The following is a 13,107-nucleotide window of genomic DNA, read 5'->3' as shown; positions in this document are numbered from 1 at the left end:
GGGCAAATATTGCTTGTAAAAAATTTCATTTAAATTTGATTTGGTCATCTTGGATCAAAAAGTAGGGACTAGGGCAAAAAAAGAAAACCCTTCGTATGCAAAAGAGGCGTATTTTCAAATTTATCTTCAGAAATTTGGTCAGAATGATATTTGATGGAACTATCCAATTCGAAAATGGGTCATCTGGGGCAAAAACTAGGTCATGTTTTAAATTTAAAAAAAACCCTTTTGTATTTATAGAGGTAAAATTTTTTTTGAAACTTCAGAAATTTTTTCAGAATTTTGGTTTCCCCTTTATGAAACTAGGTCAAGTTCAATATGGTAGTCGGGGGCAAAAACTAGGGCACAGGCAAATCAAAAAAAAAAAAAAAATTGTGTAGCGATAGAGGGGTATTTTTTAATTGATTTTTTATGAAAAATTTGGGCAGAAGATAGCCTTGATGAAATCTAGGGCAATTCGAAATTCATCTGGGGTCAAAAAAATAGGTCACTAGGGAAAACAAAGAAAATACTTATTTATACTCAAGATTTTTTCTCCAATTTTAATGATAAATTTGGGCAAATATTTTTTTCCATGAAATCCTATCAAACATGTTTACCTGTTAAAGGGGTTTCTCAGTGACGACTAGGCCCTCTTGACCCTCTTATCTTCATTCTTTATAAAGGTGCAGACAGTTAACATGCTTCTAGTACGCATTTTTTTGCTGGAAAAAAGGATACATTTAGATAAAAATCAGGTTTTTAGTAATACCTTTGAAAAATTTTAAAAAAAAAGAACTTTCTTTAAAAATACTTCTTTTTTTAGAAATGATCGGCTTGGTAAAAATGGTGTAGAAGAAATCAAAGCACATAGATTCTTCAAGAATGACCAGTGGAACTGGAGCAATATACGACAAAGTTAGTTACATCACAGTTTGTTTGAACAGTCTTTTTATAGAAATTACCTGGTTTTTGCAATGAGAGCAGCATGTTTCTTTTTTACCATTTGAAACTATTTTCTCCTTTGAAATACAAGTCAGGTAATTGGGTTTTTACTTTTGGCTCCTTTGGGCTAATTTCTTACGTTCTTGTAAGGTATTTAATGAAGTCTTTTTTTCTTTTACCTGTTTATATAAAATACACATCAAGCCATGATATACTTTTAAAAGGTTTTCAACAAGACTTTAAAAAAAAAAACTTTTTTTTTCACGTACCCCCATGTCCGAATTGGTTTGGGGATGATGACACCCGCATTTTTTAAGACGTGGAGAAAGACACGCCCCAAAGGGCCGTTTGAGGTGCCAAAGCCTATGGGGAAACCCCTACCATTTATGGCTTTTCCCACAATAAAAAATCAGTAAGTTGGAAAAAAAAAGATTTTTTTAATGCATTCATTTAAGGCTCCATTTAAATTCCCCGATAACATGTACATTTAAAACTTACATGGGAGTTTGTGTAGCGAAAAAATATTACGCGCAATTTGAAAATTCAGACCCTCCCATAGCAATTATATACTGTTCCCCTGTAATTAGGGCCCCATCCCGCTTGTTCATGATCTTTGTCTTATTTATTAAAAAAACTACAGGAAAAAGAACTTGCGGGAAAGATAAACTGTCCATGAAAAAAAAAAGTCAAATAACGCACATTCCTTAGGAATGGTAACTATAAAGAGTGCAGTCTTTTTTTAGACCATAAAATGTTGAATAAGTATGTAGCTTATAAACTTTCGAAGCAAAATCCTAAAGTCTTCGGGGGTGGGGTGTGGGGGGGATAAAGTTGCGTAAGGGGGTTTTATGTTCGAAGGTGTCTATAATAGGGGGTTAATTGATTGTAGGGTTTTGTCGGCTGGGTCAAGTGCAATACCTACAAATTAAAATACTTACAATATCTGTACCGCCGGGTTCGTTCCCAAACCCCCCACAACAATTTTTTTGGTTCTCAAACTTTAATTAGAAATGAGAATTTGTGACAAGGGTTTAAAAGTGATTTTTGAAAAACTCTGCATCTCAAAGTAAATTTTTTTAAAGTTTTAAAAGTGTTTTCAAAAAATTTTTTGTAAAAAACACTGACCGAACATTAAAATTACATTAAAGTGATAAAATAGATTCAGAAATTTGAGGTTAATGAAAGCCAAGATGAAAATTTAAAATTTTTGCACTTAAGAAAAAATTTCTTTTCACATATTTTTCCCGCTCTACGTGCAGGCTTTTAAAATGCAAGAAGGAAAACTTGTTGAATTCTGTTTAAACCTTTTGAATGTTTGCTTTATGAAATAGGAAATTTTTTTCAAGAGAGTTTGATGGGCCAAGAAAATTTTACCTGGTCTAAAAATGGTTCTGGGATTTACAGCTAAGGAGTTGAAAAAAGGGGTAGGTATTGCAGGGGTTCAGAAATTTTCTGTGTTTGTGAAGTTATATTAAACTACTGCCTTTTCCGACAGAAATATAATTTTTAGTCGTCAGTCAATGTAAAGGGGAAAACTCAAATTTTGAGAACATTTAGGGGAAAAGGGCCCGCTTTTTCATAAAATATTTTGTAAGTTAGTTAGAAGATATTTTTTTCCCCGATTTAGATTATTCTGTACTTCACAAAGTTGAAACAAAAAAGAGACAATCCAATCCAGATTTATTTTCAAAAAATTTTAACGGAAATTTTATGTGGTCTTTATAAAAATATGGAGAAAACTTACCCGTTTCACTAATGTCAGCAAAAAGCATCTTCATGTATTAAAATGAATTGTGGGTATCACAATTTTTTTATATACATGTTAACCCCTTCCCTGCTAAAATTTTAAATGACTTTTCCATCTTTCAATTTTGGGCAGTACCATTAAAAGTTAAAAGGGGTGCTTTCCAAAAGATAATGACTGAATGGTGAAAAGTGCTGATCATGTCTACACTGGCCAAAGGCGGAATCAGTCGTACCAGCATGATAAGGTTAAATTGTGTTTTAACCTCACTTTTTTTTTTACAATGGTAAATCCCATTCCCGAAAAGGGGAATTTTGACGTCAGAAACATTTTTAATCTTTTAAAAACCCTACCAAGCGAAAGTGACTGTCAGGTCATGTGACCGCGTGAAATTTTTAATGTCATAAAGGGCAAATAACTACTTTCTTTTTTAGCCGATTTCCTCCCTTTTACGAATATAATTTTTAATGTAAGACGTCGCGTTCAATGTGTACACAAAGATTTCCGCGCTAAGATGAACCTATGAATTTAAAAGAATCAAAAACATATTTTTTTTTTTTGTGTTTATTTTTTTTTTGGTTAAAAAAAAAAAATACCATTGGCAGGTGTGTGACATTAATTGTCAACCCCGGAAAAGAATGTCACCACTTGGCTTTCCCTGGGGAATTCTGCCCCCGGGGTTTACAAAACAATGTCACACACCGCCAATGGGGATTTATATAATTGTGTATATAGCAAAGTTATATCCTTGACCTTTATTGGGGACAGAATTTTAAGGGTTTGGCTAAAAGGGTTATTTAATTAGGATATGAGTATGTTGATCTCAACTTTTGTACATAAAATGAATGGGAATTTAACTTTTTCATTAGTATTTAATAGCATGGATTGATTGCAGCACATGATATTAATAATTTAACAGTTTATGTAAAGATAGTGAAACATACTTCCTTTTTCCATGGATGTTGGGCAGTAGTTACAAAAAAAACATGTATTACAGTGAAAACTGGATTGCTAGACTTCTTTGGTCCAAAAAAGCTTGCTAGATTTAAATCTGATCTATGTCTGTTGCACAACGTTCAACTATAAGTGTATATATGATTTACTATCAGTTTACACATTTCTTTTGATTAATTAATAAATTTTCAAAGGTAATTAGCTTTAACAATCTTTCATTTAGTCTAATATATTATCTTAATATGTTAAGTAAAGCACTATTCTATTTCATATGTCACCGTAATCAATTATAGATAATTACTACCTCATGTATAATATATACACAATGTTAACAGTTAAAGCTTAAGTTATAGACTTGAGGTAAAGCTTGATTTGTAAAATTTGAAGAAAATTATAACCTTTTCCATTTCCCTGCTTGCTGATTGTTTCTGCTGGGTTTTACAGGGAGATTTTGTGGATGTAAGTTTTTCTTTCCCCCACCCACCTGGGAGAAGGTGCATGATTCTATATCCATATACCATTACTGTCTTATAATAGATGTTCTTGATTCTTGTAATGATTATCTCCCTTTGAAATAGGAACGGGCATTTGGTAGGGTTGAAATATCATACAACCAGTTTTGTTAAAAAAAAGAAATATTAATACTCAATGATTCTTTAGTTATTTAGCATAAATAGGTCTCATGCACTTCATTTACACAGGAGAGCCTAGTATTTTTATTTGGTATATAATACTTTTCAACATAATAATTATTTTAGCCCATATATGGCAGAGAAGGGTTGGAGTAATGACCCTCAAAATGCCCATCAAAAGGGGAGATAATTTATGCTTCACGAAAAGCATTTATTATAATATGTAACATAATTGATTTTAGTGTTTTTAGCTCACCTGAGCAATGCTCAGGTGAGTTTTTCTGATCACTCAATGTCCGGCGTCTGTCGTCTGTCTGTCTGTCGTCTGTCGTCTGTCGTCTGTCAACATTTAGCTTGTGTATGCGATAGAGGCTGTATTTTTCAATTAATCTTCATGAATATTGGTCAGAATGATAACCTTGATGAAATCTAGGCCGAGTTCGAAAATGGGTCATCTCGGGTCAAAAACTAGGTCACTAGGTCAAATCAAAGAAAAGCCTTGTGTATGCGATAGAGGCTGTATTTTTCAATTGATCTTCATGAATATTGGTCAGAATGATAACCTTGATGAAATCTAGGCCGAGTTCGAAAATGGGTCATCTCGGGTCAAAAACTAGGTCACTAGGTCAAATCAAAGAAAAACCTTGTGTATGCGATAAGGGCTGTATTTTTCAGTTGATCTTCATGAATATTGGTCAGAATGATAACCTTGATGAAATCTAGGCTGAGTTCGAAAATGGGTCATCTCGGGTCAGAAACTAGGTCACTAGGTCAAATCAAAGAAAAACCTTGTGTATGCGATAGAGGCTGTATTTTTAATTGATCTTCATGAATATTGGTCAGAATGATTGCCTTGATGAAATCTAGGCGGGTTCGAAAATGGGTCATCTGCAGTCAAAAACTAGGTCACTAGGTCAAATCAAAGAAAAACCTTGTGTATGCGATAGAGGCTGTATTTTTCATTTGATCTTCATGAATGTTGGTCAGAATGATTGCCTTGATGAAATCTAGGCCGAGTTCGAAAATGGGTCATCTTGGGTCAAAAACTAGGTCACTAGGTCAAATCAAAGAAAAACCTTGTGTATGGATAGAGGCGGTATTTTTCAATTGATCTTCATGAATTTTGGTCAGAATGATGACCTTGATGAAATCTAGGCCGAGTTCGAAAATGGGTCATCTCGGGTCAAAACTAGGTCACTAGGTCAAATCAAGGAAAAACCTTGTGTATGCGATAGAGGCTGTATTTTTCAACTGATCTCATGAAATTTAGCCAGAATGATTACCTTGATAAAATCTAGTTCGAATTCGAAAATGGGTCATCTGGGGTCAAAAACTAGGTCACTAGGTCAAATCGAAGAAAAACATTGTGTATGCAATAGAGGATGTAGTTTTCAATTGATCTTCATGAAATTTGGTCAGAGTGATTGCCTTGATGAAATCTAGGTCGAGTTTGAATATGGGTTATCTGAGGTCAAAAACTAGGTCACTAGGTCAAATTAAAGAAAAATCTTGTGTATGCGATAGAGACTGTTTTTTTCAATTGATTTTTATGAAATTTGGTCAGGATGATTGCCTTAATGAAATCTAGGTAGAATTTTAATATGGGTCATCTGAGGTCAAAAACTAGGTCATTTGGTCAAATCAAAGAAAAAACTTGTGTATGTGATAGAGGCTGTATTTTTCAATTGATCTTCATGAATTTTGGTCAGAATGATTGCCTTGATAAAATCTAGGTCGAATTTGAACATGGGTTGTCTAGGGTCAAAAACTAGGTCATATCTAAGAAAATGCTTGTTTTATCGCAAGAGACCAATTTTTTGGTCCAATCTTAATGAAAATTGGTCAGAATATTTGTTTCCATGAAATCACTAGGTCAGACATGTTTTACACTGTTATGGTGTGTTTCTTAGGTGAGCGACCTAGGGCCATCTTGGCCCTCTTGTTTATGTCACTGTTAGAATTATGTCACAGGCTGTCACAGAGATTTCACAAATTGTACTCCAGTTTTTAGAGTATTTGCTTGTTCTTATTTCATTTTATCACTTTCAGCCTAAGGCTTTCAAATATCTTGGCCCGGGGTTATAAAACCGAGTTTGAAGATTGGTCTCTAAAGGTTACTTTGCCATTTGACAATTTCATAACTATGCTCAGAAACAAATAGATGCTAGAGTTTAAAACGGGTTTACAAACTCAATAACCTTGGGCCTAGTACACCAATATTTAAAGGATGCTTCCCTGAATGATGATTTATACTTACAAACTCTAAAAAATGTTTAATATGAAAAGTTGTCAGTAACTTGTAGAGAAATTAGTATCATCAAAAATCCTTTTCATCACTTTTTCTGTAGATATTAGATTTCTAATGTCATAATTTTCATTTAGACCATGAAACCTGAGTTGTATAGGATGAAACTAAAGTTATGTTGTCTGTATATATGTTAACCTGTTGACCAGCATGTTCTTTTAACCCTCTGTGACCTTCACATCTTGTTGATATTTTAGTGGGTAAGTCTATTGTCAGGGTGGTCAACAAGAACTGGGAGCCAGGACATGGCAACTGTTTAGGTTAAGGGTCACTCATTCATCGTTCAACTAGGGCAATTTCTTATTAGTTTAGCTTTGTAGAACATCACTTTTTCCTACACCTAGTTTTTATAAAGATCAGAAAATATGCTTCTTGCCGAAATGCCAGCTAGTAGTGGTCTTATATCTTAAAATAGATGCATAGTGGCATTTGTCCACACAAATCCCCTACTTCCCATTTTGATCTACACAGCTTTCTACTGATGGCATATATGCATGAAAACTTTTTTATTTCTTGCAGAATGTTTTCTGATGAAACTGCAAAAAAGAACATTGAAAAATTATTGCCTTTTTACTTGGAACTTCTTTTGACTACATCAGAGAAGCATGACTTTGACCAAATTACTGACCTTTTCCCGGTAACTATTGAAAAAAACTTCCTTTGAGAGAATACGTACATGCCTACTTGCTCACTCGAACTGTATCCCACCTGCTTAGCTCAATAAGGAGGGTGCAGATCTATGGATGATAGGGTCATGAGTTTGATCCCTGGGTGTGGCAAGTTCTCCATGACAATTTGATAAAAGACATTGTGTTATAATTCTTTTGAGAAGTTGGCAGTTACTTGCAGAGAACAGTATGGAATCCAGGAACACTGGTTAGATAAACTGCCTGCTGTTACATGACTGAAATACAGTTGAAAAACTGTGCTTAACCCCAAAGAAACAAGTCACTCAAACTGTCTCACTCGAACATTATTGACCACCCTGCTTTACTTTGTATTATAATTAATGGTGAATAAGTGTTTAGTTTCTGTATATATATAGTTGTTTGCATGAATAAGAATGGAAACTGAAGTTTGACGTTGTCTTACTTACTTCATGCCTTGACTGTCTACAGATTTTAATCAGAATTTACATTATGCATGTCTCAAATAAGAGTTGTAATATACCATCGTATAAATAGTAACAAAAATGCCTTTGATAGCAGTTGTTATGATCACGGATGCTTTGAAGTACCATTTATGGCTAGGTGCGTCTCGTATGCCATTTTGATAAAGGCACTGGGTAACTGGAAAATCTGTGTTTTCTGACATAACTGTCAAATAACAGCAACAATATTGCTGTTGACTGTGTGCTGAAATGTTGTAAAATACATATTTATTGTTTGGTAGATTTGAATGGCATTACAGATGAAAAATACAATGAAGCAGATACATATCAGTTTGTTGAATATATGAAAAATGAAAATACATGAAATTGAGGTGTAGGTACATAACGAAAGGTTATTAAAGAGCTGGTGTGTGCTTTGCCCAAAATGGCACTACTTGTTTCATGCAAGAGTCCTCAGACAGTATACCCTAGCCATATATTAACCTCCTAATAAGAAAAATTAAGAAAACTAAAATGCAGATAATAAGGTCTAAAAAAGTTTAAACAGAAAAAGGCTTCATTACATTTTAACTGCACACTGATTAATAAGTGCAAATAGAACGAAAATTCTTAATACTCCAAGACATTGCTGCAAATGCATTGTAAAGGACAAACTCATTTTGATATTTCCAATAGTCTTTTCTACAACTGAGCTTTTAAAAGATGACTTTTTGCAAATGGAGCATTGATGTCATCCATTGTTTTACATTTATTGTACAGTGATATAATAATTACATTTTATATTTTTGCTGCTTTAAAATGATAGTGATATCTGTTTGCCTGCTTTGTGTTTGACACACACATTTTGGTCTTGCTTATGCCCAAGTATCTTCTTGATATTTAGAAAGAAAAAAATGCTTTAGGACCAGTGCCTCCAGATTTATGGTTGTGGGGTGAGAGGGGGCAGGGGTAATAGAGAAAATACTTTCTTTTTCCTCCAGTTCTTAAAACAGAAGCAAGCAGTGAATGTCAGGCAGAATCTTTTTATGAATCCCACATGTATGCTGTAAGATATGAAGAAAAGCTGTCTTTGTGTTAGCCCTACAGATATTTAGAAGATGTTGAAATCATATCTGTCTTTTGTCTTTAAAAGTTTGTTATTATGGCATACATCTGGAGGCAGGTCAGTTTTCATTTGATAGAGTGTGAAATTTTGTAGCATCATACAAACCCTGTGTGCTCAAATAGTGATATTTGTCTTAGATGAAATAAGTAAACAGTCAGGATGTCTTGCAATTGTAAACATTGGCCATATTTTCATGATATGAACTGGTTCTATTGTTTAAGTCATTTGATAACTCTTTATCATATATCATTTTAATGTGAGTTAAATCATATATGAAATTTTTAAAAAAATGTTTTTTTTTCAGGGCTGTGTCATATCTCACCCTAAGGTAAGATAAAAATAGAATTAGGACTGCAAGAGCAATAGCAACGTTATATTTGGATGATTGAAATGTGTTGGTAAAGATTTTTTGATAAAAGTACAGACTTTGAAAACTTTAACTTGTTATTCGTTCCACAAAGGAAAGTTTTTATTTACTACAATGGTTCCAGTTTAATCCTTCGGAAATTGCTCATCTGTATTGTAGTAAACCCCAGTCCCTGGGTTAAATTGTTCGACGAGGACCTAAAATGTGGTTGTTGGCAATGTTCTTATTGCTCGAGTTTTGGGGGTAAATGTTCAGGATGACCGACACCACTGGCTTAATTAATTTAAGGAAAAGCCAGATTCCTTATAAAGCCACTTTCTGGGCTATTTTAAAGTTAATATAATGCCAAGTGCTGTAATAATAAGTTTAATTATTATAACACCACTTAGATTATAAATTGGAGAAAATCAACACATGCAGAATTAAATGAAAACACAAGAGTAAGTCCAATTTTATAAATCTATTAAATCTAAAGTCCTCTCATAACCACACATTCACATTTACAAAGATCTAAATTATGTCTACAATTAAACTTCTGCTTTTAATATATACACCAGTTATGCAATTAAGTTAAAATTATCAGAAAAGTCCAAATAAAATTAATGCATGTAAATTCCAGTAATTTTCTTAAGCAAATAAATTAAACTCCAAATTTCTAGTTATTCCCCAATAAAAAACAAAGTCCAAAGTTCCTAAAATTGGCTCCAAATTTTCAATATTTTCTTAACAAAGTGAAGTGTTTAATCCAAAAGTGTAAACTAGAAGAGCCAAGAAGTAACTGATAAGCCCATATTTATAGAGAAGCACCAAAAATGCTGCAATCTGATTGGTCAATGACATTTTCCCAAATATGTAAAACTTTTCTCACCAAATGCAAGAAACAGAATAAATGTCATCAAAACCAATTACATAAACACAAACTAGAAGAAAAACTGCACCTTATCAGTATATTTCAAAATACAAATAAGGCTTTAAAAGCACTTAAATCAAGTGTCAAAGAGTGGACACACAAATTCTCCCAAAGATATCCAATATGGCTGCCAAAATCAGTCTTCACATCTAAGGGCCATTTTTAAAGGATTGCAACAGAACAGGGCTTCTAAAAAATCTACAAAATTTCACATAACTAAAAATTAATATCCCTGACATGACAGTTAAGTTTCAGACCTGAACAATATCTCTAAATATTTTTAATAAATAATTTTCATTGGCCAGCTCTAGTCACATAAGAAATGGACTAGCAAAATGTAAGCAAAGTAGATTTTTCAAGATTGCTTTAAAGCTACATAATGTCATGTCCTCAAACTTTACATAAATATTAAGACATATATTTACAATACATTGAAAGTGGAAATACCATGGCAAAATATAAAATATGTATTTAGGAGCATTTAATGGTTTCTGCTGATAAACTTTCTCGAAGTCGGGAGTTTTTTAGGTATATTTTTGGGAATAACTCGACCAATATTTACTCAATAAGGGTCAAACTTTCAGCAAAGCTCTGTCATAATGTATTCTTTAATGTACGGTAAAAGAACATGGTAACTAAAACTATTTATTTAGATATTTACAAAAAGCAAAATATTTCTGAGCCAAAACCCAGGTTTACCACACAGCTCCCCCCTTTGGAAAGAATGCATTTGACCAAAATGCATTCCATTCCGGCCTCGGAATGTCACATACAACATTTATGTAATACTGAGGTTTTGGCAAAAATACAATATTAATTAAAATTGCATGAAACTAGCAATAATCAACATCACACAAATATTAGCAATATGCTATCAGCTGGTTCAATTCTATATCAGCTGAAATAATTCTTACTCTTTATTCCAGTATCTCACAAAACAAATGACACTATTGCCAATATGACACCTTAAAATGCACTTGTACTGAATAATTTGTGATTCACAATAAAAATCATTAAATCTCAAACCAAAATAATGAACAATTGAACATAATCAGGTATAAATGTACTTTCACCATATGTAACATAATGAGCACCTGCAGACTTGCAAAGTATTACCAATCTACTGACAAACTTCAAACAATATAGAGACAGGTAAGTGTTCAACCTGGCAATTTAAATATTGAATGAACAGTCACAAACTTGACATACACAGAAATGCATAACTTTTGAATGCATTAATTTAAGTGACATCAAAAATACCAAACAGTAATATCTTTAAGAATCACATCTCTAACCATATTGCATCAGAAGTATTTATATTTTACACAGTATATAACTGTTGGATACACTATGAATGTAAGATAGAAATACTCAAAATAGCCTTTCATACAAATCAGAAGTAATCCAGTCCACCAGTGAACGGTGCAATGGTAAATCCTAGCTCAATTCCTTTGAACGGTACCATGCTAAATCCAGAATCAGCAGGCAGGCGGTCTTCTCAACAAATCCCAGCAAAACCTACAAACTCATTAACAAGAAAGTTAATAACAGTCGGCTAGACAGTCTTTAAAAATTGACACACCCAATCCATCACAAATAGAAATAGCACAAAATACTCAATAAAGTTCAAAGTCCTATAAAACCATAGATGAACTTTATAAAGAGTCTTACAAGTTAATTAGTCTGATTGATCTGAAAAGTTCGGTTCAATTTTCAACACAAAATTAAACTTCTGATGTCCGCCACTTCACGATCAATAGTTCTCAAAGTCATCTATTACTCTTCTTGAAGTTTACGGATTCCAGCCATCAAATCTATTGATGTTTTTCTTACAAGGAAACATCATATAAAATGTTACATTGTCTTAGCTGTCTAAATAGCACACATTTGAATAGACAGCACAGTTCTGCAATTCTGGTCCTATAGCATCAAGTTTATATTTACAGATATTTACAAAAGAAGTCACTGTCTTCAGCAAAATTCATCATATATGGCTATAATGAAATAGTCAAATATAGATGGAAACATGTTAAATTAACATTTATAGTCACAAAGTCTTTTTGATGAGTTGGTCAAAAGTTGTCTCCTCTGCTTGTCACGATCCTTATTAGATGGTGACCTATACTTCATTGTTGGTATGCTTGAGCTTGAAGTTTTGTTCTTTTCACTTTCCTCGATTCTTGAAAGGGAAGTTGTTAAGTCTGTGCAAAATGTTGATAACACACTTTTGCATTGATTGTACTCCGTCATAAAGTCCTCTCCCTGGCGCCCAACATGAGTACTTTTCCCCATGAAACGAGTTGTATTTTTCTTACAGGTCTCAAACCATGTAATCATCTCTACAGCTTGATAAATGTCCCTAGGTTTCTTTGTAAGGACATCGTAAGCCAGTCTTTGGTCTGGAAGTCCTCTTAGAAAGTGTTCCACAGTAAGTTGTTTGTATATTTGAAATCCAATCATCCCTGGATATGCCCTTGCCATAAGCTGATTTACCCTTGCACTGTATTGTTGAAGTGTCTCAGAAGGGTGTTTTTGAATACTGTACAAATTAATCCTATGGATTTCTGACACCGCACTCTGCCCAAAACGAGTTGTTAGAGCCTCAATGAGTGTCTGTGTGTTTTCACGTGTATCTGGGGATAAGGTAGAGGCAAATTTCACAGCATCACCTTTCAAGGCCAATCTAACTGTAATCTATATTGTTCATCTGTCCATGCATAGTATTTAGAAAACCGTTGTAGCTGCCATAAGAAAGCCTCAAAATAACCTTGCTTCCCATTGTAGGTAGGTAGTCTGTATCTGGGTTCATAAAAGTCTCCTTCATACTGGTTCAGGTAGCTAAGAGTGTGATTCCAATCTTGGTCACAATTTCTCATTTTGGAATTAATTCCTACATACATTCCAGAATTAAAGTCAGTATTCATTCTAGAATCCATCCTAATGTCACTTATTAAATCCATTTTAGAATCACCATGTCTACAGATTCTACTCCAAAGCCTTAACTTTTTATTACTTGTCTCAGAATTGTGGAAATATTCTGGAGTGTGATTCCTAT

The 13,107-nt window shown here is 33.5% G+C and overlaps 1 protein-coding gene across 1 annotated transcript in view; it reads left to right on the top strand.

Moving 5' to 3' along the window:
* Nucleotides 1-1,831: 1,831 nt before the first annotated feature.
* LOC123525514 (rho-associated protein kinase 2-like) overlaps nucleotides 1,832-13,107 on the top strand; it is a 62,871-nt gene continuing 51,595 nt past the window's right edge. Inside the window, exons 1-2 of the mRNA XM_053537807.1 lie at nucleotides 1,832-1,850; nucleotides 9,080-9,103. The gene's annotated coding sequence lies outside the window, so the exon portion shown is untranslated. The remainder of the gene's footprint in view (nucleotides 1,851-9,079; nucleotides 9,104-13,107) is intronic.

The sequence above is a fragment of the Mercenaria mercenaria genome, chromosome 3 (assembly GCF_021730395.1).
Source record: "Mercenaria mercenaria strain notata chromosome 3, MADL_Memer_1, whole genome shotgun sequence".
Classification (NCBI taxonomy): Eukaryota; Metazoa; Mollusca; class Bivalvia; order Venerida; family Veneridae; genus Mercenaria; species Mercenaria mercenaria.
The sequence above is the reverse complement of the archived record's forward strand: the minus strand, read 5'-3'. Positions and strand labels throughout refer to the sequence as shown.